This window comes from Schistocerca americana, chromosome 8 (assembly GCF_021461395.2).
Source record: "Schistocerca americana isolate TAMUIC-IGC-003095 chromosome 8, iqSchAmer2.1, whole genome shotgun sequence".
Taxonomy (NCBI): domain Eukaryota; kingdom Metazoa; phylum Arthropoda; class Insecta; order Orthoptera; family Acrididae; genus Schistocerca; species Schistocerca americana.
In genome coordinates this window covers 447,508,532-447,535,195 of record NC_060126.1, presented here as the reverse complement: position 1 = coordinate 447,535,195, position 26,664 = coordinate 447,508,532, and the positions used below count along the sequence as shown (strand labels likewise).

Here is a 26,664-nt window from a genome sequence, read left to right as displayed (position 1 = left end):
CAGGTTCGAATCCTGCCTCGGGCATGGATGTGTGTGATGTCCTTAGGTTAGTTAGGTTTAAGTAGTTCTAAGTTCTAGGGGACTGATGACCATAGTTGTTAAGTCCCATAGTGCTCAGAGCCATTTGAACCATTTTTTTGTTCACGTGCCAAAGTGTTCCTTGACTTTCGGAACGCATTCAATACAGTTCTACACTGCCACCTAATGAACGAGGTAATAGCGCACGGAATGCTGGCCGTACCCTTATAGGACGAGATGTGCGGAACACGCAACGCACCCAGGAACGTCGACGAACATTGCCATTGCGGTGGGCCAGGTGTTATGATGTGGACAGCCATAACGTAGCATTGGGCGCACTGGCCTCCAAATCTATGAAATACAGTACAGTCGCTGATCAATGTTACTGTGATACTCTACTCCTTCCCCATGTCCGTCTTTTCAGGGGCGCATTCAGCTTTGACTTCATTCTTATGAGCGACAACGCGCGATTTCATCCAAGAGCACAGGTGGAGCAGCTGCTGAAAGAGATGATATTCGACTGAAATTTCTAGTAGTTAGAGATAAGAAGGAGTGATCCGTAACTGATTTCGTGAGAATTTAATAGCCAAGTTCGGGTACGGTACTATTTATTCTCGATTGGCTGTTTCAATTGTTAAGACTGTAATCTTCCGATATTTAAAAAACTTGTTGTTGTGTGATACCGTCATAATGGAACAAAATGTATAACAACAAGATGTTTAAAGATCAGAAGTTGACAGTTTTAGCTGTCCAAACAGATAATCAGGAATAATCCGTAACGGAGACGATCTTGCATACTACACTAATGGCCGTTAAAATTGCTACGCCAAGAAGAAATGTCATTGGACAAATATATTATACTAGGACTGACATGTGATTACATTTTCACGCAAGTTGGGCATATAGATCCTGAGAAATCAGTGCCCAGAACAACCACCTCTGGCCGTAATAGCTGCCTTGATACACCTGGGCATTGAGTCAAAGAGAGCTTGGATGGTGTGTACAGGTACAGCTGCCCGTGCAGCTTCAACACAATACCACAGTTCATCAACAGTAGTGACTGGCGTATTGTGATGAGCCAGTTGCTCGACCACCATTGACCAGACGTTTTCAATTGGTGAGGGATCTGGCGAATGTGCTGGCCAGGGCAGCAGTCAAACATTTTCTGTATCAAGAAAGGCTCGTACAGGACCTGCAACATGCGGTCGTGCATTATCCTGCTGAAATGTGGGGTTTCGCAGGTATCGAATGAAGGGTAGACCCACGGGTCGTAAGACATCTGAAATGTAACGTCCACAGTTCAAAGTGCCGTCATGCGAACAAGAGGTGACCGAGACGTGTAACCAATGACACCCCATACCATCACCCCGGGTGATACGCCAGTATGGTGATGACGAATACACGCTTCCAATGTGCGTTCACCGCGATGTCGCCAAACGCGGATGCGACCATCATGATGCTGTAAACAGAACCTGGATTCATCCGAAAAAATGAAGTTTTGCCATTCGTGCACCTAGATTCGTCGTTCAGAACACCATCGCAGGCGTTCCTGTCTGTGATGCAGCGTAAAGGGTAACCGCAGCCATGGTCTCCAAGCTGATTGTCCATGCTGCTGCATACGTCGTCGAACTGTTCGTGCAGGTGGTTGTTGTCTTGCAAACATCCCCATCTGTTGACTCAGGGCTCGAGACGTGGCTGCACGATCCGTTACAGTCATGCTATAGATGCCTGTCATCTCGACTGCTAGTGATACGAGGCTGTTGGTATCCAGCAAGGCGCTCCGTATTACCCTCCTGAACCCACCAATTCCATATTCTGCTAACAGTCATTGGATCTCGACCAACGCGAGCAGCAATGTCGCGATACGATAAACCGCAGTCGCGATAGGCTACAATCTGACCTTTACCAAAGTCGGAAACGTAATGGTACGCATTTCATCTCCTTACACGAGGCATCACAACGTTTCACCAGGCAACGCCGGTCAACTGCTGTTTGTGTATGAGAATTCGGTTGGAAACTTTCCTCATGTCAGCACGTTGTAGGTGCCACCATCGGCGCCAACCGAGTGTGAATGCTCTGAAAAGTTAATCATTTGCATATCACAGCATCTTCTTCCTGTCGGTTAAATTTCGCGTCTGTAGCACGTCATCTTTGTGGTGTAGCAATTTTAATGGCCAGTAGTGTAAATTTTCTGCAGAGAGATTATTCGGTGATGGGGCTGGCCTACCCGCTTCCGCCGACTTGAATCCCATCCAGCACACGTGGGATGTCGTATTGCAGCACGTCCACGTGCACCAACGACCCTCCAGCATTTGCCAACTGCGGTTGGAGGAATGGAACGCCCTGCCACAAGAACCACTTACCAACCTCGTGGCTGGCACGGGAGCACGTTGCAGAACGTGGAATAAGGTCCAGGCTGATCAGATGTCTGAGGCACAACAGTAATTCGTGGTGACTTCGATATTATTATTGTCTTTGAATATAAGGGCCATTTCTGCTCGTCTCATTGCGTATTTCATTCGGCTATCATGTTAATTATTCTGTAGTAGTCCCTTCTATGTACGTTCCATGCTATGCAACGTGGCAGTGCCACATAATACCTAAATTACTTGCGTCTTTACGTTTGCACACCAGTATGACACAAGTACTTCTCAAATTTTCGGACATGTGCTTTTCAAAGGCTATGTTTTTTCTCAGTTGTGATGTCTTGAACTTCACGCTAAGGCAATTTACTGTTTATTAGTTTTATTTATTTACTCGAGTCAGGAGCATACCTGTAGGAGTCCATAAATTTACTTGATTGGCGACTCCATGGAGTGTCCTGTGCACCACGACCATATAATGGGTATACGTGGAAGGAGAGACAGCATTGGTCGTATTTTTTATTTTTTGTTTTATTAAACGCAAAATCGATTTTCGGTCACTTAGTGACCATCTTCAGTGCTGTCTCTCCTTCCACGTATACCCATAAATTTACAATTTCAGGTAAGGAAATAGGAGGAATTTACATGTACACACATATATAAAATTGGAATCAGACTTCGCCCAGAAACGAGCAATTGCTATAGTATATTCTTGTGCCTTGCTTGGAGATGACTTATTTTGACGGCTTACAGTTTTTCTCTGGCTTGCTTGGCTGATGTATTTAGTGCAAATGTTGACCGTAAAAAGGTCTTCCTAGACTTCAGCCTATGTCTTCGTGGCTCTTCCTAGACTTCAACCCTGGTCTTCGTGAGCATGTCAACGTAGCAGATGTAACTCATTTTCTTCGAATGTCTTCCTTTTAGCATTTGTGGCTACTTCCCTGCGCATGTCACGAGGTGCTATGCCTGGCATGTAAGTACAATTTATCAATGGGAGTTGGATTTAGGCTTCCAGTAATTATCCATGCAGTGTACAAGGAGTTATTGGAATAAAACATTTGACCTACGCCCTAAGACAAAAAAAAAAAAAAAACGAAGCACCACGAAGAAATAATTCGTATGGGTCTGTAATCACAACATGTTATGTACATGTAGAGACAAATAAAATTCCAGTCATTGGATAATTCATTCAAGAGAAAGAGCTTCACTATTGAGCAGGTCAGTAATATATTGGTCCCCCCTTGGCCCTTAAGGAAGCAGTTATTCGGCTTGGTATTGATTGACACAGTTGCTTAATGTCCTCCTAAGGGATATCGTGACAAATTAAGTGGAACTGGCCCCTTGGATCACCAAAATCCCGAGCTGGTTGGAGGGCGCTGCCATTAATGTTCCAAACGCTCTTAACTGTGGAGAGACCTGGCGACCTTTCTGGCCAAGATGAAGTTTGGCAAGCACGAAAACAAGCACTAGAAACTCTCGCCGCGTGCAGGCGGGCGTTATCTTGCTGAAATGTAAGCCCTGGATGGCATGCCATGGAGGACAACGAAAAGGGAACGTAGAATATCGGCGAGTATCTGTGTGCTAAGAATGCCGAGGATGACAGCCGAAGGTGTCCTGCTGCGGAAGGAAATGGTACTCCAGACCATCACTCCCAGTTGTCGGGTCGTAAGGTGGGTGACAGTGAGGCTGCCACCCTACCGCTGTTTGGGGCGTCGCAAGACACAACTCGTCACTGAAGACAATTCTACCTCAGCCAAAGAGGTTACAGGCCGAGAAAATTCTACTTCAGTCAATGAGATGCCAGGGCGACGAATGTTTCTCATCCATGTTTTTCTGAAATTGTAATCACTTATTTGTTATTTGTTTGTACATGTGTATCACGTTTACCCTTTTCCGTCCAGTTCTGATTAAAACGTATTTTACGATAATTAAATACTTTATTATATTAAAATATTTTATTGCCACTGTTTTTAAAATCGTATACCTCTGTGAGACGTTAAAATTGGTGGTAAAGGGAAGTTATATTTGGAGGAGAATGGGTGGAAGAAATAAACTGTGACGCCCCTCCCTATCCCAGAACCGAACACTGGATTCGCACCTGAGTGTAAGACTCCAGATATAGACTGAATGCATTTTCGTTTGCGATCATAGATAGGAAATTAGCTGAGACGAATTTGTATTCATTGACAGCAGCAGGGTAAGTTGGGTTTGAAACGGAATGTCACTGACAAAGCGTGAAATTCGTCTCCAGCGCCAGTCCATTACAGTTTCCTTGCGGCTTCTTACGAGATCGCAAGTGGTAATTCATTCTTTGCAGACACGTTGAACAGTTCGCCTTGATATATCAACAAGTCGGTAACGTTCATCCACGGTATGCCCATGGGCACACCCGAAGAGGATAGCACCTTTGAGATTGTTATGCCGAAGCCAAGGTAGCTCCTGAGGGCCGGCAACCCGTATTACACCACAGGGGATGGGGCTGTCTATGTCCAAGTCGTACCAAAAGCATCATGGTAAACACCGGCTATTTACATACAAGATAATGGAAACAGACATTACGAGCACTACTTCCTGCAGGGGGAGCTCGAGCTCCGGCCTGCAGGAAGTATCACTATGCCAAAACCTGATTGGATGGAGACAGCTATTTAGGGGCTAGAACCAGCCCCGAAGTTCAGTTCACTCCGGATGCCGATCTCGTGGACTTCGACCTCTGAAGATTACGTCTTCGTCTCTGTACTGGACTTTTACTAGTGTGTGTGGTTTACCACGAACCTTTGTGGAAAAGTAGAAGTGAACTTTTGTTTGCCTCAATCAGGAGACTTTTACTGGCACCGTTATTGTTACCTTTATTTTGGTGTTCAGTCATCTATTCAATTCCGAAGACTACAACTATTTTTAATTTTTTTTTGAAATGTGTTCTACACGGGCGTGACCCACTGTGGCGCTGTTAAACTGCTGTCAAATGGTGTTATTATTAACGTCCGTGTTCATCAGGTACATTTTAGTGATGTGAGATTAAGTATGTGTTGCGGCTAACCTGTGATGGTTCAATACATATCGCTGGTGTGATTGTCGATTGTTTCATGTTTATTTACTCTGTCGTTATCTCGAAAATATTCGTAATTAATTCTGTTTCTTGAGTCTCTGTTTTGTTGAAGTATAATAATGAGTAAAAGTAAAGTTATTAGAAATCCTCTGAAGGCTTTTAAGAAAAGGAGAAATGTTGGAAAGCCAAAGGTATGTGTTATTACTGTAAACAATAAAGACGATAACCAAGTGAGTGAACCTAACCTCTCAAGTACACCTGCCCATAGCAGTCAAAGTGGGAAAGAAAATACTTCACAGAAGAAGCTTGGTTCAATGAGTGAAAACTATGAATGTTTTATGGGCGAATCGGATGTGAATGAAATATTTGATATGTCGGTTCTCAAAGGAATTTTTTCAAACTGTGTAAGATGTATTCATTGTAGTGAAGTTGGTCTGGAGCTCTCCATAATACAGCACGTAGGACTTGCTAGTGAAATACAACTGAAATGTGATAAGTGTTCATACATGACCACCTTTTGGAACAGTGTTGCAGTAACTGCAACTGAAGAAAATGGTAGCAAAATCTACGAACACAACAACGAGCGATGCTTGCTTTAGACAAGGAACGCCTTCGGGCTGCAGACAGGGCTGTAAAGAGTCTAGAAATACAAGCAAGAGTAAACAGGAAGAGGAACAAGAGGAAGCTGGAGGAGGAGTTTGCAGAGGATGAAGATAATCCATCCTATGGACCTGGAATGCACTAAAAAGTTAATCCAATCTTTGTCGCTCGATTCCCAAAACTTTTATTTTCTCATACTAATTACACGTTTTCTAAGGATCTTCCAAACATATTTGTTTCAAACTTTCAGTAAATGTTACACAGTACCTTCTGCATAATTTAACACAGCCTTTTTCCAAAAAACTGTATATTTTTGAATATATAAATAAAAAATTGCAAAAAAAGTTGTAAATTTTCATTACAATTGAAAAAAATCATCTTTAATAACTGAACTAAAATTTTGTAAAATCCCTGTGTTAAGTTGTAGCCCATATTCCAATAAATAATCTGTAAAAAGTTCAACTTCCTACCTCAAATACTTTGTGAGGAAAGATGTAATTTATAAGCGTTATTTTAACATTGCAAGTATAGGGCGTTCCGGAGCCCCTTAAGTGCGTTGATTCCATATAATCGACTTCCACATACACGCGACTTCTCCGCTACGACTCACCTCAGCGGTAGAGGATCGCACTACCAGTGACAGGAGTCCTACAGAGTCTACACCGCTCCAAAGCCGCCAGTGCGCTGATATCTTGTCTGATGAGCTTACTAACGAGTGTAGAGTTTTGACACTAAACGTTCGCGCACTCTTCACACTGTCCCTCGTACTTCAGCCTCTGATACTGTCACGACTAGGTGGCGATCTACAGAAAAATATCGTTGTCATTTTTTGTTATAAAAAGCAGTTCAGATCGTAATACGTTTTAAGGCACTTCTCAAGAGCCTTGTGACAGATACCAATCGGTTCTACACAGCGGCTCTCTAAACCAGACCGTCAAGTATCCAGAGCCCTGGTCTAAGGACGGTTTTATAGACCTAAGCCGGTAACCGGAAATGAAAATCAAAGCTTTTTGCTATACGGACTACTTTTTATTAAAATATTAAGTTGGTGCATACGTTTAAGCCTTTTTATTTTGCATGTTGGTATTCTAGCTGTTATTTGCTATTTTTTTATTTGCAGTTCACTGTTGCTATTTGAGTTTACATATTGTTATTTCATCATTTGGAGATAGTGAGTGGAGCTGTGGACGGTAGAAAATGGAGTGCCAAGTGGACAGATTGGAACAGTGCCTACATATTCTTCTGTTTGAGATCAGTAGAGGGGTGACAGCAGTGGAGGCAACCAGAAATATTTGGGTCTTATATGGGGATAATGTCACTGAACACAGCATAGCAGGAAAATGGTTTTCTCGTCTTGAGGAGGATCATTTTGATATTAGTGACTCCCCACGTTCAGGAAGTCCTTTGAGGTTTGATGAAGATCGTTTGAACGCGTTAATCCAAAATGATCCACATCAGCGTACTTCGAGAATGGGCAAATGTGAGGACTGAGATCATGCCACCAGCATGCAACGGGGAAAGTTCAAAAATCGAGTGTATGGGAACAGCACGCTCTAAACCAAAATCACAAAAATCAGCAGGTGGCCATACGTGCATCTCTGCTTGCTCGTCATCAGTTGTCTCATCTTCTATCGTTACTAATGACGACAAATGGTGTCTTTATACTAACATAAGATTGGTTGGTTTGGGGAAGGAGACCAGACAGCGAGGTCATCGGTCTCATCGGATTAGGGAAGGACGGGGAAGGAAGTCGGCCGTGCCCTTTGAAAGGAACCATCCCGGCATTTGCCTGGAGCGATTTAGGGAAATCACGGAAAACCTAAATCAGGATGGCCGGACGCGGGATTGAACCATCGTCCTCCCGAATGCGAGTCCAGTGTCTAACCACTGCGCTACCTCGCTCGGTATACTAACATAAGAAAAAGGAAGGGTGCAGTCGTCTGTAAGTTGTGGTTCACGTCGACACCAAAGACGCCTGTCACATGGGTTTCGAGGCCATCCTCAATTCAAACAGGCGGCTCGTGGAGGTGGTGAAGGCTGGTCGCCTCACGCCGGGGTGCAAGCAGAGCCAGCAATTTACAGCATTGTACCCATAGTTGACCGTGGTCCTTTGGCTTGCAGCCCAGTGGAGGGTCTCAAGTAAATGCTTCGTCGACTCTGTGACGGTCTTGGCTGCAAATTTCCGGACGTGCGTTATCGTGTGGGGATTTGTAGGACTCCCCTGGATAGGTCAGGGGGCACTACTCAAAGGAAGCAGCTACTCGTGTAGCTGAGTGCTTGTGGAGTGCACGTGAGGGTCTTTCATGTTAGACGGTAGTTTGAGGTGCTCTGATGAACACTCCCCAGTCGATACGCAGCAAGGGAAGTCAGACCACGTTCAGAGTAAAGACACTTCGACTGCCAACAAACTCTCGAAGTTTTGGTAATAAACTTCCCGGATTTACTGCCCTCCAGGAAAGTTCTCGCGCTCAAATTATTCTTTGGACTGAGAGATGGCTGAAATCCGAAGTGGAGATCTCTGAGATATTTAGCGCATCGTGGAATGTTCATCGGAAAGACAGATTAGAGTCCATAGGCGGAGGAGTGTTCATTATAGTCGACAAATATATTATCTTTACTGCGGTGAAAGATAAGTGTGACAGCGAAGTTATTGGTCGCGTATAACAGATGTAGTTTAAACCAAGTTAATTGTAGAATGTTTTTACCAGCCACCCAACCGCGCGGTGACAGTTCAAAGGAAGTCTACGGTCAGTAGCGGGAAAATACTCGGACCATGCAATACTTGTTGGAGGGAACTTTAACATGCCGATTACAGATGGGATGTCTATGGATTCATTGCACTGCGGGAAGGGTACAGGCAGACAGTCATGGGAAAGACTTTTGAACACGTTTTCTGTAAACTTGTCTTGAACAGCTAGCTCGGCAGTCCATACCCAATGGAAATTAGATCTTGTAGCTACAAATAGGCCGCGTCTTATCACAATGTCATATAGAAACGGGGATTAGCAATCAAGATGTCATTGTAGCAACTATGGTTACGAGACTTAATAAATCAGTCACGAAGGCAAGGAGACTGTTTCCGCTAGATAGAGCAGATAAAACAGTTGTTAGCATCCCACTTAGGCAGTGAACTGACATCACTTAGTTGGAATAAAATGGACGTAGAGTAATTATGGGCAAAATTCAAGCAGGTTGTAAATCGTGGTCTGGAAATTTATGTGCCTAGTAAGTGGACAAAGGATGGAAGACCCATCTTAGTTTAATAACGAAACTCGGAAGATCCTGAGGAAACACAGACGGTTGCACACACTGTTCATTAGAAAACGCACAAATGACGACAAGCAAAAGTTAGTAGAGACTGGTGCGTCCGCGAAAAGTTTGCTCGAAGTGTGCAACAACTACCACCGTCACACCTTAGCGAAAGATCTGGCAGAGAACCCGAGAAAATTCTGGTCATACGTCAAATCGCTAAGTGGGTCTAAGGCTTCCATTCATCACCTAGTTGGCGTCTTGGTGGCAGCTAAAGACAGCAAAATGAAAGCCGAACTTTTAAATCTCACGTTCAAGAAATCGTCCACACGGGAGAATCGTACACACACATACCATCATTTGACCATCGGACAGACTCCCGTATGGATGACGTAGTAATAAGCAACCCTGGCAAACAGAAACAACCGAAGATTTGAAAGCAAATAGATCACCAAGTCCGGATGTAATCATGGGCCGATTATACAAAGAGTACTCCACGGCATTGCTCCCTTACCTAGCTTGCATTTATCGTGAATCTCTCGCCAAACACGAAGTCTCAAGCGAATGGAAAAAAGTACAGGTAACTCCAATGTATGAAAATGGTAAAAGAACGGACCCGCAAACTTCGGTTTGCTGCAGAATCCTTGAACATATTCTCGGTTCGAATATAATAAAGTTTGTTGAGACTGAGAAGCATGTCCATGAATCAGCGTGGTTTTAGAAAATACCGCTCGTGCGAAACTTAGCTTGCCGTTTTCTCACATGATGTACTGCGAACTACAGATGAAGGGCAACACGGAGATTGCATATTTATAGATTTCCGGAAAGCATTTGACACGGTGCTCCATGTAGGCTGTTAATGAAGGTACGAACGCATGGAATAAGTTCCCAGATACGTGAACGTCTCGAAGATTTCTTAAGTAATAGAACCCAGTATGTTGTCCTCGGTGGCGGCAAGTGTACTCCAGGTGCAAAGGTAAAGCCAGGACTGCCTAGGGCAGCGCGATATGACCGCTGTTGTTCTCTATGTAAGTAAATGATTTGTCGGACTGGGAGTGTAGCAGTCTACGGATGATATGAAAGTTCCTGGCAGATTAAAACTGTGTTCCCGACCGAGACTCGAACTCGGGACCATTGCCTTTCGCGGGCAAGTGCTCTATCATCTGAGCTACCGAAGCACGACTCACGCCCGGTACTCACAGCTTTACTTCTGCCAGTACCTCGTCTCCTACCTTCCAAACTTTACAGAAGCTCTCCTGCGAAACTTGCAGAGATAGCACTCCTTCATATCAGCGCACACTCCGCTGCAGAGTGAAAATCTCATTCTGGAAACATCCCCCAGGCTGTGGCTAAGCCATGTCTCCGCAATATCCTTTCTTTCAGGAATGCTAGTTCTGCAGAAGTAAAGCTGTGAGGACGGGGCTTGAGTCGTGCTTCGGTAGCTCAGATGGTAGAGCACTTGCCCGCGAAAGGCAAAGATCCCGAGTTCGAGTCTCGGTCGGGCACACAGTTTTAATCTGCCACGAAGTTTCACATCAGCGCACACTCCGCTGCAGAGTGAAAATCTCATTCTGGAAACATCCCCCAGGCTTTGGCTAAGCCATGTCTCCGCAATATCCTTTCTTTCAGGAGAGCTAGTTCTGCAAGTTTCGCAGGAGGGCTTCTGAAAATTTTGGAAGGTAGGAGACGAGGTACTGGCAGAAGTAAAGCTGTGAGTACCGGGCGTGAGTCGTGCTTCGGTAGGTCAGATGGTAGAGCACTTGCCCACGAAAGGCAAAGGTCCCAAGTTCGAGTCTCGGTCGGGCACACAGTTTTAATCTGCCAGGAAGTTTCACATCAGCGCACACTCCGCTGCAGAGTGAAAATCTCATTCCAGTCTACGGATGTTTGCTGATGATGCTATCGTACACGGTAAGGTGTCGAAGTTGAGCGGCTGTAGGAAGATAAAAGGTGACTTAGACAAAATTTCTAGTTGGTGTGATGAATGGCAGCTAGCTCTAAATGTGGACAAATGTAAGTTAATGCGGATGGACAGGAAGAAAAAACCTGTACTGTTCGGGTATAGTATTACTAGTGTCCCGCTTGACACAGTTAAGTCGTTTATCTAGGCGTAACGTTACAAAGCGACATAAAATTGAAGGAGCATTTCAGAACTGTGGTAGGAAGGGCGAATGGGCGACTTCGGTTTCTTGGGAAAATTTCAGGAAAGAGTGGTTCATCCGTAAAGGAGACCGCATATAGGAGGCTGGTGCGACCTATTATTGACTGTTGCTGCGGTGTTTGGGATCCGTATCACGTAGGATTAAAGGAAGACATCGAAGCACATAGGCGGGCTGCTAGATTTATTGCCGGGAGGCTCGAACAGCCCATAAGCGTTATGGAGATGCTTCGTGGACTCAAATGGGAATCCTTGGAGAGAAGGCGACTTTCTGTTAGAGGAACAGTATTGAGAAAATTTGGAGAACCGGCATTTGAAGGCAACTGCCGAACGAATCTACTACCACCAACATACGTTACGCGTAAGGACCACGAAGGTGAGGTTCGAGAAATTGGGGCACATGCACAGTCGTTTTTCCCTCGCTATATTTGCGAGTGGAACAGGAAAGTAAATGATTGGTAGTGGTACGTGGTACGCTTCGCCACGCACAGTACGGTGGCTTCAGAAGTATCAATTTAGATGTAGATCTAGATGTAGAAGGAATGCGTGAGCCCAAAGGAAGCAGCAACTCCAAGTACAAGACTGGCACACATCGACAAAAGATAATATTATGCATCTGTTGGAACAGCGGCGGTGTGGTGTACTACGAATTGCCTCCCTGAGATATAACCACGACTGCTAACATTCATTGTCTTCATTGTCAATAACTGAAACGTCTTGTAGACGCAAACCAAGAATAACGATCAGGAAGATTGCGTGAAACGATGCTAGTACACGATAACGCCCGCCAGCATTCCGCTGAAATGACAAAAAAAAAAAAAAAAAAAAAACTGTACAGGCGTTGGATTGGGAACTCACTCCCCTTCCACTTTATTCACCTGACCTTGAACCCTCAGATTTTCAACTTTACCGCTCTCTGCCGGCCGCAGTGGCCGAGCGGATCTAGGCACTTCACTCGGGAACCGCGCGACTGCTACGGTTGCAGGTTCGAATCCTGCCTTGGGCCTGGACGTGTGTGATATCCTTAGGTTAGTTGAGTTTAAGTAGTTCTAAGTGCTAGGGGACTGATGATCAGATATTAAGTCCCGTAGTGCTCACAGCCATTTGAACCATTTTTTTACCGCTCTCTACCGAACAACCTTGAAGAAACTTCCTTTCCGGATGAAAATGCGCTTCGAACATGGCTCGACGAGTTATTCGGCTAAGACCACGTGATTTCTACAGTCGCGAAATCGAAAAGTTACACCAGCGTTGGCAGACTGTTGTAAGTAGTAAAGGAGAATAAATTATTGGTGACTAAAGTCTGGCCGCGCGAGATTGGCCGAGCGGTCTGAGGCGCTGCAGTCATGGACTGTGCGGCTGGTCCCGGCGGAGGTTCAAGTTCTCGCTCGGGCATGGGTGTGTGTGTTTGTCCTTAGGATAATTTAGGTTAAGTAGTGTGTAAGCTTAGGAACTGACGACCTTAGCAGTTAAGTCCAATAAGATTTCACACACATTTGAACATTTGACATTTGAACATTTGACTAAAGTCTCTGTTACGTGTATCAGTTGTGATTATGTAAAAACGCTACGAACTTATGCACCATTCTAATATTAAGTGCGATCGCTGATGTTGCATGAAGATTTAAAAATTATATGTTCCGAATTTTGATTTTATTTCTAATTCTTCCAGCAGTAAGCCTGTACATCTTCGTTCATGTCTCAGGCAACCTTTCCTTTACAAAAAATACAAAAAAGTCTGACAAAACGTGCCGGCCTACAGCACAGGGCGCGAGCAACCTCCCACGCGGCCCCTGACCTGCCTCGGCCTCAACGAGAAACTCTGTCCTGGGCCACCTGGTCTGTCGCGACTCTTCTGACAAGGCGCGCATCCATCATGACGTCACGCCTCTGACAGCGCGCGACCATCTTAACTGCCATCCGTTACATTGCCGGGCATCGGTCACGGCTCAGAGGAAAGTTGGGAAGGGGGGGGGGGGGGGGGAGGGGAGCGAGAGGGCAACGTATCGGCCCCAGCCATCGCTTCCCCTCGCCCTTTCGCAAATAGCGTCCGTTGTGTAACAAAAGCTTCATTAAATCTGAAACCGAAGCCCTTCTCCCGGAGCGCTAAAAGAGTATCGAAACAGTCGACTGTCCCTGTCACCTGAACGGTCGACACGTTCTGCTCGGATGATCACTGCTCGGCAATTCCTTTCACCCGAATTCCTCCTTTGGACTTGGTATCAGGTCATTGCACCAGTGTCGTGAAAGTATTACTGATGAGAATGGGCAGCTTACTGCAACGTTCACCAAGCCATTAATCTTCCACAGTCCCCAACACTTTTTCTCTCAGCGTCTTATTTTTTCCTTCTGCTCTTTGGACTCCACTGTGTAAAGTGAAATAAACAGAAATGCATCAGTAACTGAGCACTAGATCTGGAATCGTTCTGCCGGCCACTGTGACCGAGCGGTTCTAGGCGCTTCAGTCCGGAACCGCGCTGCTGCTACAGTCAGAGGTTCGAATCCTGCCACGGGGTTGGATGTGTGTGATGTCCTTACGTTAGTTAGGTTTAAGTAGTTCTGAGTCTGGGGGACTGATGACCTTAGAGCCATTTGAACCCTTTTTTTTTTTTAATCGCTTTCTCCTTCCAGTTAAAGTGCATCAAAACGTTTGTCTCTCTATATGCGTGCTCAGCAACGACATTAAGAGTGCACTCTACAAAGAAGTCTCACTCCCACCAACAGCTGTCCTTGTCTAGTTGGTACTGGGTCCATCGAGCGAGGTCGTGGATCGACAGCATCACATAAATGAAATGTTTGGTGAAGATCACGTGACAGCGTAGTCGTGAAATCTGTGGAGCGTTCGTCGAGACAATTGTGTACACCGAAAGACGGTGACTTGTAACATACTCCTGTTGAAACTTGCCACCGTCATCAGTGTACTGTAACGCCAGAATACGTTGTTCTCGACGGCTAGTCCGTCAGGGACAAGGGCATTGTTAGGAGTGCCCCAGGAAAGTGTGACAGGACTCCTATTATTTTCTATACACATAAAAGATCTGGCGGACAGGGTGGGCAGCAATCGGCGGCTGTTTTGTGACGATGCTATGGCGTGAGGGAATTTGTCGTCGTTGAACGTCTGTAGGAGGATACAAGATGACTTTGATAAAATTTCCAGTTGGTTTGTTGAATAACAGCTGCCTCTAAAGTAGAAACTTAATGCAGATGAGTAGGAGAAACAATGCCATAATGTTCGAAAACAGCTTTAATATAGGTTCCGTCTTGACAGATACGTCGATTTAATATGTAGGTGTGAGGTTGCAAAGGAAATGGAACGAGCGTGTAAGGATTGTAGTACGGAAGACGAATGGTCGACTCCGGCTTTACCGGGAGAATATAAGGAAAGTGTGGTCCATCTGTAAAGGAGACCGCATAGAGGACACCAATACGACTCATTTCTCAGTCCTGTGTGTGGAAACTGCACCATGTCGGATTAAAGGAAGACATCGAAGCAATTCAGAGGCGGGCTGCTAGGTTTGTTACCCCTAGGTTAGAACAGCACAAAAGTGTTACGGAGATGCTCCAGGAACACGAATGGGAATCCCTGGAGGGAAGGCGACATTCTGTTTTAAGAACGCTTTTAAGAAAATTTCTGGAACCAGCACTTGAATTTTGCTGCAGAAATCTTCTACTGCCGCCAACGTACATTTTGCGTAAGGACCATGAAGATAAAGCTACGAGAAATTAGGGCTCATACGGAGTCATATATGCGGTCGCTTCTGCCTCACTGTATTTGCAAGTGGAACAGGGAAGGAAATGAGTAGTAGTGGTTGAGGGTACCCTACGCCACGTGCCGCGCATTGGCTTGCTGGTATATCTGTAGATGGGGATGTAGATGGTAAGCAAGAATGTCCACATAACCTGCAGTAGTCACTAGTACCTGCAAAAGGACATCAGACCCTAATTGCAGCCATATCAACTCAGCACAGACAATAACCGAGAGGAAGTGTTGCGGGAGAGGGTAAGGGGAGGGGGGGCGATTTATCTAGCCTCCAAGAGAGCATGGTCATTGGCTTTCCGGCCAAGTCACTGCAAACAACAGAGCCCAGTTAGAAGAGAAAGCCAGTAGAAAACTAAAAACAATTACACAATGTTGTCACAACAATAAACTGATGATAGCCGAAAAGGAAACAACATACACATTACTGAAATGATCACTCCAAAGGAATCCTTCCATTGGGGATACAAACATCAAACGAGCACACGTAATGCGCTATCTTGAGGTACATTCAGATCAAAAATTGAATTTCTACGAACACATAAGGCTAACAAAGCAGAAAAAATACTACACAAAAAGGTAAGGCTAAATTCAAAACAGTACACATTACCTCTACTAGTCATACGCACATACCACTATTGGCTCTTCGAATCAGTACTCAGCTACGCAGCTAGCAAGTGGGCACAGAGACTGAACGTGGTCACCAAGAAAACATCAGTCAGACGAGGACAGAGAAGTGTCCCACTTAGGCTATCTGGAGCCTCCGGCACCAGTACTCAGCTACGCAGCTAGCAAGTGGGCACAGAGACTGGACATGGTCACCAAGAAAACATCGGTCAGACGAGGACAGAGAAGTGTCCCACTTAGGCTATCTGGAGCCTCCGGCATCAGTACTCAGCTTTGCAGCTACCAAGTGGGCACAGAGACTGAACGTGGTCACCAAGAAAACATCGGTCAGACGAGGACAGAGAAGTGTCCCACTTAGGCTATCTGGAGCCTCCGGAATCAGTACTCAGCTACGCAGCTAGCAAGTGGGCACAGAGACTGAACGTGGTCACCAAGAAAACATCACTCAGACGAGGGCAGACGAGGGCAGAGAAGTGTCCCACTTAGGCTATCTGGAGCCTCCAGCATCAGTGCTCAGCTATGCAGCTACCAAGTGGGCACAGAGACTGAACGTGGTCACCAAGAAATCATCGGTCAGACGAGGGCAGAGAAGTGTCCCACTTAGGCTATCTGGAGCCTCTGGCATCAGTACTGAGCTACGCAGCTACCAAGTGGGCACAGAGACTGAACGTGGTCACCAAGAAAACATCGGTCAGACGAGGGCAGACGAGAGCAGAGATGTGTCCCACTTAGGCTATCTGGAGCCTCCGGCACCAGTACTCAGCTACGCAGCTACCAAGTGGGCACAGAGACTGATCGTGGTCACCAAGAAAACATCGGTCAGACGAGGGCAGACGAGGGCAGAGAAGTGTCCCACTTAGGCTATCTGAAGCCTCCGGCACCAGTACTCAGCTACGCAGCTACCGAGTGGGCACAGAGACTGAACGTGGTCACCAAGAAAACATCGGTCAGACGAGGGCAGAGAAGTGTCCCACTTAGGCTATCTGGAGCCTCCAGCATCAGTACTCAGCTACGCAGCTACCAAGTGGGCACAGAGACTGAACGTGGTCACCAAGAAAACATCGGTCAGACGAGGGGAGACAAGGCCAGAGAAGTGTCCCACTTAGGCTACCTGGAGCCTCCGGCACCACCTCAGCGGAGGCACTGTGTGGTGCCCGGAATATGCCCCATAGATGTCACGATCAAGTACAGAGCTGGAAGGTACTTGTTAAAGATGGGGAGACTAGATAAGGTACACACAATAACTGGTGTGGCGATAGAGACGATACGTCACCTTAAAAGTTGGCGTTTGGATACATGGCAAGGTGTGTGGGATGTAAGTGATAAGGGACGCACACTGCTACACTTTCTCCCTGATATAAGGGAGCGATTGAGAATGAAACACATCGATCCCAGCCGCGCTATGGTATATTTCTTAACCGGACACGGACCTTATCCCACGCACTTAAACCGCGTGAGTCTGAGGCAGACACCTACATGCACATGCTGGGAAGAAGGTTCCCCAGAACACACTGTCTTTCTCTTCGGGCAATACATACGCTACACTTAGACTAGACAGATATAGACATAGAAATATACACAGCAATAAGAGACGAAGAACAATGGGTACAATTAAACGTATCGACGAACAGTATTTCAAAAACAGCACATAAAGAGTGCATGCGGACACGACAGACATGCCTATGTGCAACGTAACAATAATCTCCAGAGGGTGGACAGCTATAGCCACAGCGACAATAAGGAGGAACAGGAGGAGGAAGCCGAGATGTGACAGTAAATAAGGATAATGTGCTGGCGATCTAGCCAAGAAATCACCAAATGCTGTACGTGGATGGACACCTAAAGTTATTACATAGGATCAGTAATAAACAGGATAAACAATACTATTCATCTACTAACAAACGAGCGCGCGCGCGCGCGCGCGCGCGTGTATGTGTGTGTGTGTGTGTGTGTGTGTGTGTGTGTGTGTGCGTGTGTGTGTTTCTGTGTGTGCGTGTCACGAAGAAATCATTCCAAGGTACTCATCGTCAGTCGAATTCGGTTATGGTACTAACAAATCTCTCCTCTATCCTATCATCTTTTTTATATTCTTCTTAAAAAAAATTATATTTCAGCCTTAAATTATTGTTATTTTGAAAAGTGTTATTCTTTGTAAATGTTGTAGATAAAACAAAAGAAAAGATGAAAAACGAAAATTGCAAGATGACCTGTTTCAAAAAATGAGGTAGCAGGTCTATAATTTGGCAATAAATAAGTAAATAAATAAATTTCCGGCCAAGAGTGGAAGCATTTGCGAAACGGCTACGTTTGTAAGCTCTTCACGTGCCACAGAGATTAATGTATACGGCGCATGTCAAAATGGCGTTATCCAAATCTGCTGCAGAGGCAGCTGAGTGCAGAGGCAAGTGAGCGCCCATATGAGCCAAGGGGCTACCAACAGTGCCTCCTCAACACCATTCAGCGAACGTCGCGCAAGGGCCTCCGCAGCTGGTCCCCGGTTCGTGCCATCCATGCTGACTGCTCTTCGTCGGCTGGAATTTGTAAGCCAGTACCGCAACTGAGTGGCGACAGGTGGCCTTTTCAGATGAATCATGTTTCATTCTCTATCTGACAGAAGCCTGTTGGCGTGTGCGTTGTTAAACGTCTGAGGTAAATGTTTTTGTGGCACTTCCCGGGTGATTTCGCCATTCTGCAAAATGGTTCAAATGGCTCTGAGCACTATGGGACTTAACTTCTGAGGTTATCAGTCCCGTAGACTTAGAACTACTTAAACCTACTAACTCAAGGACATCGCACACATCCATGACCGAGGCAGGATTCGAAGCTGCGACCGTAGCAGCAGCGCGGTTCCGGACTGAAGCGCCTAGAACCGCTCGGCCACAACGGCCGGCGTCATTCTGCAAGGCGCAGTGGATCAACACATGTATGCACCTAGCCCTGGGGGCCATGTTCTCTACTACATGCAATTTGCTTTTTCCTCGGCACGATGGCATGTCCCAGCAGGACGATGCAACACGCCACACAGCTCGCAGTGTACGTGCGTGGTTCTGAGTCCACTAGGATGAGTTTACCGTACTCCCCTGGCCACCAAACTCCCCGGATTTAAGCGCAATCGGGAATCTGTGGGACCAACTCGATTTGGCTCCTCGCGCCATGGGTGCTTAAGAGAGAAAGCTATCGCAGCTGGCCACAGCACTGGAGTTGCCCATACATCCCTGTCAGTGCCTCCAGAACTTCACACTCTTCCTGCACGTCTCGCGCTGCGAAAGGTGGCTATTCAGGCTTCACACTAATGTGACTGGACAAGCTATTATCCGATGTCTTAAGACATCGCCTATCACCTTGCCCCTTCGCATACTTAGCGATTCTCACATATTACACTTCTCGCTTTTTCGGTGGAGAACATCTTCATTTCTTATCATTTCACTTCATTTCCAACACCATTATGCAACGCCTTGTGGCGCATACGAGGGTTGGAACGTAAATAAAAGCAACTATTTATTCACAACTGATGCAAAAACGTTAGATGTTTGCACCTGTTACTGTCCTTCAAAGTAATCACCAGAGCTGTGCAGAAACCGTTGCCAGCGCGATGTGGAAGGCTTAGTATACGGTTAGCAGAGCTTGTTCTTTTTGTTGATGGTGCGAATGGAGCGGTTCAAATGGTTCAAATGGCTCTGAGCACTATGCGACTTAACTTCTGAGGTTATCAGTCGCCTAGAACTTAGAACTAATTAAACCTAACTAACCTAATGACATCACACACATCCATGCCCGAGGCAGGATTCGAACCTACGACCGGAGCGGTCGCTCGGTTCCAGACTGCAGCGCCTATAACCGCTCGGCCACTCCGGCCGGCAATGGAGCGGTATACTGCATGTCGAATCTCTGGCACAGTTCTGAAGCGAATGCCACGAAGTGGTTCTTTCATCTTCGGAACCAAATCAAAGTCACAAATAATTAAGTCAGCTTGCGCTGTATGCGCCCGCGCATTGTCGTCAAAATGATGGGTGGGTTGCGCAGAAAGTGTCGCCGCTTCTTTCGCAAAGCTGCTCCAAAAACGAATAGTAATACTGTTCAGTGACGGTCTGTCGTGGAGTAACGTAACGCGTTAGTATCTGCACAGCAGTGTTGCCACTATTTAAGTTCTAATGTAGGTATTACTGTTCGTTTTTGGAGCATCACCAGCGATCAGCTTTGCGAACGAAGCGACGACACTTTCTGCGCAACTCACCCATCATTTTGCACGTCAATGCGCGGGCGCATACAGTGCAAGCTGTGGCTCCTCTGTTCGCTCGATGGGACTGGGAAGTGCTGTACCATCCACCATACTCCCTGGACTTAAGTCCTTGTGACTTTGATTTGATTCCGAAGATGAAGGAACCACTTCGTGGCATTCGCTTCAGAACTGTTCCAGAGATTCGACAGGCAGTAGACCGCTCCATTCGCACCATCAGCAGAACAGGCTCTGCTAAGGGTATACTATGCCTTCCACATCGCTGGCAACGGGCTCTACACAACGCTGGTTACTACATTGAAGGACAGTAACAGTTGCAAACATGTAACTCTTTTTTATCGGTTGAGAATAAATAGTTGTCACTATTTAAGTTAAAACCCTAGTATATTTACAATCGACTTGGCACCCAAAAATATTGTTATTTATGGATCGTAATCGTCACCAATATAATCTTCAGTCGGAAAAAAAAAACATTAGCGGTTTATGAAGGGACGAATTTTCGATAAAATTTATTTTCTTTAACATTAACTAGTTTTCGAGCCCCTGCAGGTCCACCAGCATGGTGTTACAGGAACACCATTTTCGAGGCTATGTGTGCAGATAGACCTTAGGAGCATGGTGTAGCGTACCCACTTCAAAAAAGCGACTTGTTGCGCGTTGTAAATTCACAACTCGCCAGTTTAAATCCCAGTAGTAGGTCGTCATTCACAATGGACATAATGGAAAAAATACTTATTATCAGTTGAGATAACTCAGATAACCATTAGGCATTACAATATTAATGAAGGGAAACAGATTAGCGTTTAATATGTCGCCCACGACGATATTGTCAGAGACGGCGCACAAGTTCGGTTTCAGGAAGGTTGGGGAATCACACCAGATGTGCCCTTTTCACAGGTTCCATCTCGGGATTTGTCTCAAGCGAGTTAGGGAAACTGCGAAAAGCCTACATCTAGATAGATGCTGGCATGAGGATTTCAACTGACGAACTCGCGTATATCCAGCTTATGTAGCACAGATACTATCATCAATAATTTAAAAAAATGCCCCGATCGTGTGCAGTATGTTGTATTATAGCCATTATCACTGCATAAGTCCCAATATACGTTAGCATTTGACGCTGATGTTATTTTCAGACAACAGCTTGTTTTGATGACTATGAAATTATTTGAGTACCCAGAAATACATTGTTACTTAAGACTAGGCACTGGAACAACACTAAATTTTTAAATATTTTGTGTGCGATATTAAGTTAATAAATGAAAGAAATGTGCAGAATAAAAACCAATAAATTTCAGCACATGTGTGTAACTATAAATAAAACCTAAAAGATCAAGAAGAGGCAAGACACGAAATTAAAGTTTTACAAAAAATAGCTGTGCCTGTCTTTCTCTATAGCAGTGAATCTTGAATTGAAGAAAAGTAAGAGAAAAACAGCATAAAGTCGGCTGAAATGAGAGTCTTAAAATCTTTCAAAGGTCGCCCAAGGAAACAACTTACACGTAATGTGCATAGTCGATAAGAATTAGAAATATATAAGTTAAACGACAAACTGGAAACCTATACAGAGAAATGTCGACATTTTAAACATGTGGAAGAAGGCAGAATTATAGTCATCGTAAATAAGTATAGGCCTCAGGATAACGGCGCGTTGGAAGACCGAGGAAAATATGGTCAAAAATTTGCATTCGGTGTAGATATACAGGCTATTACAAATGATTGAAGCGATTTCATAAATTCACTGTAGCTCCATTCATTGACATATGGTCACGACACACTACAGATACGTAGAAAAACTCATAAAGTTTTGTTCGGCTGAAGCCGCACTTCAGGTTTCTGCCGCCAGAGCGCTCGAGAGCGCAGTGAGACAAAATGGCGACAGGAGCCGAGAAAGCGTATGTCATGCTTGAAATGCACTCACATCAGACAGTCATAACAGTGCAACGACACTTCAGGACGAAGTTCAACAAAGATCCACCAACTGCTAACTCCATTCGGCGATGGTATGCGCAGTTTAAAGCTTCTGGATGCCTCTGTAAGGGGAAATCAACGGGTCGGCCTGCAGTGAGCGAAGAAACGGTTGAACGCGTGCGGGCAAGTTTCACGCGTGGCTCATGCCACAACTGGAGACCGACAGCGCCGACTTCATCTTTCAACAGGATGGTGCTCCACCACATTTCCATCATGATGTTCGGCATTTCTTAAACAGGAGATTGGAAAACCGATGGATCGGTCGTGGTGGAGATCATGATCAGCAATTCATGTCATGGCCTCCACGCTCTCCCGACTTAACCTCATGTGATTTCTTTCTGTGGGGTTATGTGAAAGATTCAGTGTTTAAACCTCCTCTACCAAGAAACGTGCCAGAACTGCGAGCTCGCATCAACGATGCTTTCGAACTCATTGATGGGGACATGCTGCGCCGAATGTGGGAGGAACTTGATTATCGGCTTGATGTCTGCCGAATCACTAAGGGGGCACATATCGAACATTTGTGAATGCCTAAAAAAACTTTTTGAGTTTTTGTATGTGTGTGCAAAGCATTGTGAAAATATCTCAAAGAATAAAGTTAGCGCAGTCTGGAACCGCGGGACTGCTATGGTCGCAGGTTCGAATCCTGCCTCGGGCATGGATGTGTGTGTGTCCTTAGGTTAGTTAGGTTTAAGTAGTTCTAAGTTCTAGGGGACTGATGACCACAGAAGTTAAGTCCCATAGTGCTCAGAGCCATTTGAACCATTTTGAATAAAGTTAGTGTAGAGCTGTGAAATCGCTACAATCATTTGTAATAACCCTGTATTGCCTAAACCTTGAAGTGAAGACAAAGAAGAAGAAGAACAAGAAAACTGTCACGTCCACAAATACTGTAACAAACAGAATGAAACGGCTAGCCAAAGTACTCCTAGACCACGATCAGTCGGAAACTGGATATCTTTCTTCTTCTCCTCTTACACTCAGAATATACGTTATATGAATATTAGTACAAGTGAAATCAAATAAATTGCAATAAACTGCGGAATTTTAGTTGACATTATTAAGTGCAAAATTCGACATGTAAAATCTTTCTGCAAAAATATGGGTGTGAATGTGGGAGCGGTAGTTTATTAAGTAATGCTTCTTGTCAAGAAATTAAACGTTCGTGCATGTTGGCGCTATATATGTAAGCGAACTGAGACACAAGATTGAAGAAATTCTGTTTACCGTGTCACAACACATCATAATTGTTCTCGAAGGGATAATAGATGTATTCATAATGAAAGAGGCTGGAAACAAAGTAGTGACGCACAATATTACACCACTTTTCCGTTGTTTGAAACACGCCTGTAGATGCAATAAACCGTCGAACAGTCCACTGCAGCAATGCCAAACTTTACTAGAAGTAAAACTGCAGTACAGTGGCACAGAACAAAAGATACTACTAAGTGTATCTTCTGGAAGACATTCTCAGGGAGTAGACAAGGAATAGCGAATCATCAGGCATTTATATGCCATGTGATGAAACTAGCATTTAGATTGAAGAAGCAATAATTTAACCCGAAAAACATTTTCGTTTCCGACATAATTTGGATTGATATCTATATTATTTCCTTGTACGAATAACTGCTAATCACATTTAGAAACGCTGTAGGGCAGAGAATTTTAATCTCCTGATAGTTACTTCTCGAAAGGTCCGTACAGAGTAAAATGTTGTGCGTTAGACAAAGAGCCATTCTTGTGATGAATGTGTGGTGTGTCAAAGTACCGCCGACAGCCACAATGAACAGAGACTCAGTTAGCGCCGGAGAGTTTGGCGGCTGTTACGTCACGGGTACTGTGACAGCGTTCAAGTCGTTATAGTTGGTTGGTTTGTTGGGGGAAGGAGACCAGACAGCGAGGTCATCGGTCTCATCAGTTTAGGGAAGGATGGGGAAGGAAGTCGGCCGTGCCCTTTGAAAGGAACCATCCCGGCATTTGCCTGGAGCGAGTTAGGGAAATCACGGAAAACCTAAATCAGGATGGCCGAACGCGGGATTGAACCGTCGTCCTCCCGAATGCGAGTCCAGTGTCTAACCACTGTGCCACCTCGCTCGGTCAAGTCGTTATACCACCCCCCCCCCCCCCCCCCCCCGCTTTCCCCTGCGCTATTGCCTGTAGTATTTAAGAAGTGTCGCAGGACACGCGTGAAAGTGTATCCCTATATGGCTAACGCTAATTTCCTACAGAATTGTGAAGCCCGTTTCTTTCTTCAGTACTATGGCCTTTGTTTAACATGTAGTATTGGAGCTATGCCGTCTTTTGCAACTTTACAAAGTGCAATCTGAACCAGACGCCTTCCGCTACGTTCAAAGCATCATCGGTAGTCACTGTAACTATTTTAGTGTTACTTTGAAATGGGTTTAACGAGATGTTGAATAGTTCTGATGTTTTAAAGTACTAGTTTTATAAAGATCTTTGGCTCCTATTGTATGTCCATACTTTCTAGTATAAGCAGGAATTCGATTTTTTAGCACACTGTATTTTCTCGTTTACATGTTTTATAGGCATCTACATTCGCCTCGAGTACTTTGCTTTGATCGCGCGGTATGCAATCGTCCTTTTTTTTGCGATATACGAGTAAATTAGCTTACCACACTTATTTTCATTCTCTGCTTTCGTATGGCATCATATTCTGGGGTAACTCATCATTGAGTAGAAGAGTGTTCATTGCACAAAAGCGTGTAATCAGAATAATTGCTGGAGCTCATCCGAGATCATCCTGCAGACACTTATTTAAAGAGCTAGAAATCTTCACTGTTGCCTCACAATATATATATTCACTTTCGAAATTTGTTATTAACAATCCGAATAAATTCAAAAGTAATAGCAGTGTACATGGCTACAACACTAGGAGAAAGGATGATCTTCACTACTCAAGGTTAAGTCTGACTTTGGCTCAGAAGGGGGTAAATTATGCTGCCACAAAAGTCCTTGGTCACTTACCTAATAGCATAAAAAGTCTGACAGATAGCCATATAGCATTTAAAAGGAGATTAAAAGAATTTCTTAATGGCAACTCCTTCTACTCATTAGATGAATTTTTCGATATAGTAAGTGGGTAATTTCCCAACCCCACCAAAAAAAAAAATTACAAATATTGAGTGTCATGTAATATTTTGTCTAATGTAATATCTTGCATAGACACTTTTTATTAACTTGATACATTCCACATCATTACGAAGTGTCGTATTCATGATTTATGGAACAAGTAATAATCTAATCTAATCCTCTGTTTGCTTCTGTGGCTGGGGCAGTGGGAGCGTCTGATATTCCGCTGTGTAATTTTATATATCTGACAGTACGTGTGTGTGTGTGTGTGTGTGTGTGTGTGTGTGTGTGTGTCTATTTGGGAAGTGTTCAACAATGCTGACGGTATCCTCATAAGCCGAGAGATGGCGTAATGCACCCAGGAACTTTGTTACACTCGTTTTGGTGGACCGGATATTATTTTGTGGGAAGGCCCAATGTTGCAGGCGCGTGCTGGCCTCCGTGTCTTTGAACAAGGTACGCTCACTAGCCAACGTTAATGTGGCACTGTACTCCTTTCCCATGTGCGTTTTTTCAGGAGTGCATTCTGCCCTGACACACAAATAAAGAAAAGATGTCATGTGGACATGTGTCCGGAAACGCTTAATTTCGATGTTAGAGCTCATTTTAATTTCGTCAGTATGTACTGTACTTCCTCGATTCACCTCCAGTTGGCCCAATTGAAGGAAGGTAATGTTGACTTCGGTGCTTGCGTTGACATGCGACTCATTGCTCTACAGTACTAGCATCAAGCACATCAGAACGTAGCATCAACAGGTTAGTATTCATCACGAACGTGGTTTTGCAGTCAGTGCAATGTTTACAAATGCGGAGTTGGCAGATGCCCATTTGATATATGGATTAGCACGGGGCAATAGCTGTGGCGCGGTACGTTTGTGTCGAGACAGATTTCCAGAACGAAGGTGTCCCGACAGGAAGACGTTCGAAGCAATTGATCGGCGTCTTAGGGAGCACGGAACATTCCAGCCTATGACTCTCGACTGGGGAAGACCTAGAACGACGAGGACACCTGCAATGGACGAGGCAATTCTTCGTGCAGTTGACGATAACCCTGATGTCAGCGTCAGAGAAGTTGCTGCTGTACAAGGTAACGTTGACCACGTCACTGTATGGAGAGTGCTACGGGAGAACCAGTTGTTTCCGTACCATGTACAGCGTGTGCAGGCACTATCAGCAGCTGATTGGCCTCCACGGGTACACTTTTGCGAACGATTCATCCAACAATGTGTCAATCCTCATTTCAGTACAAATGTTCTCTTTACGGATGAGGTTTCATTCCAACGTGATCAAATTGTAAATTTTCACAATCAGCATGTGTGGGCTGACGAGAATCCGCACGCAATTGTGCAATCACGTCATCATCACAGATTTTCTGTGAACGTTTGGGCAGGCATTGTTGGTTATGTCTTGATTGGGCCCCATGTTCTTCCACCTATGCTCAATGGAGCACATTATCATGATATCATACGGGATACTCTACCTGTGCTGCTAGAACATGTGCCTTTACAAGTACGACACAACATGTGGTTCATGCACGATGGAGCTCCT

General features: G+C 45.0%; 1 protein-coding gene across 1 annotated transcript in view; it reads right to left on the bottom strand.

Moving 5' to 3' along the window:
- The window catches only part of LOC124545910, a 547,335-nt gene that overhangs the window by 30,699 nt on the left and 489,972 nt on the right, over positions 1–26,664 (bottom strand). The gene's annotated exons all lie outside the window — the stretch shown is intronic.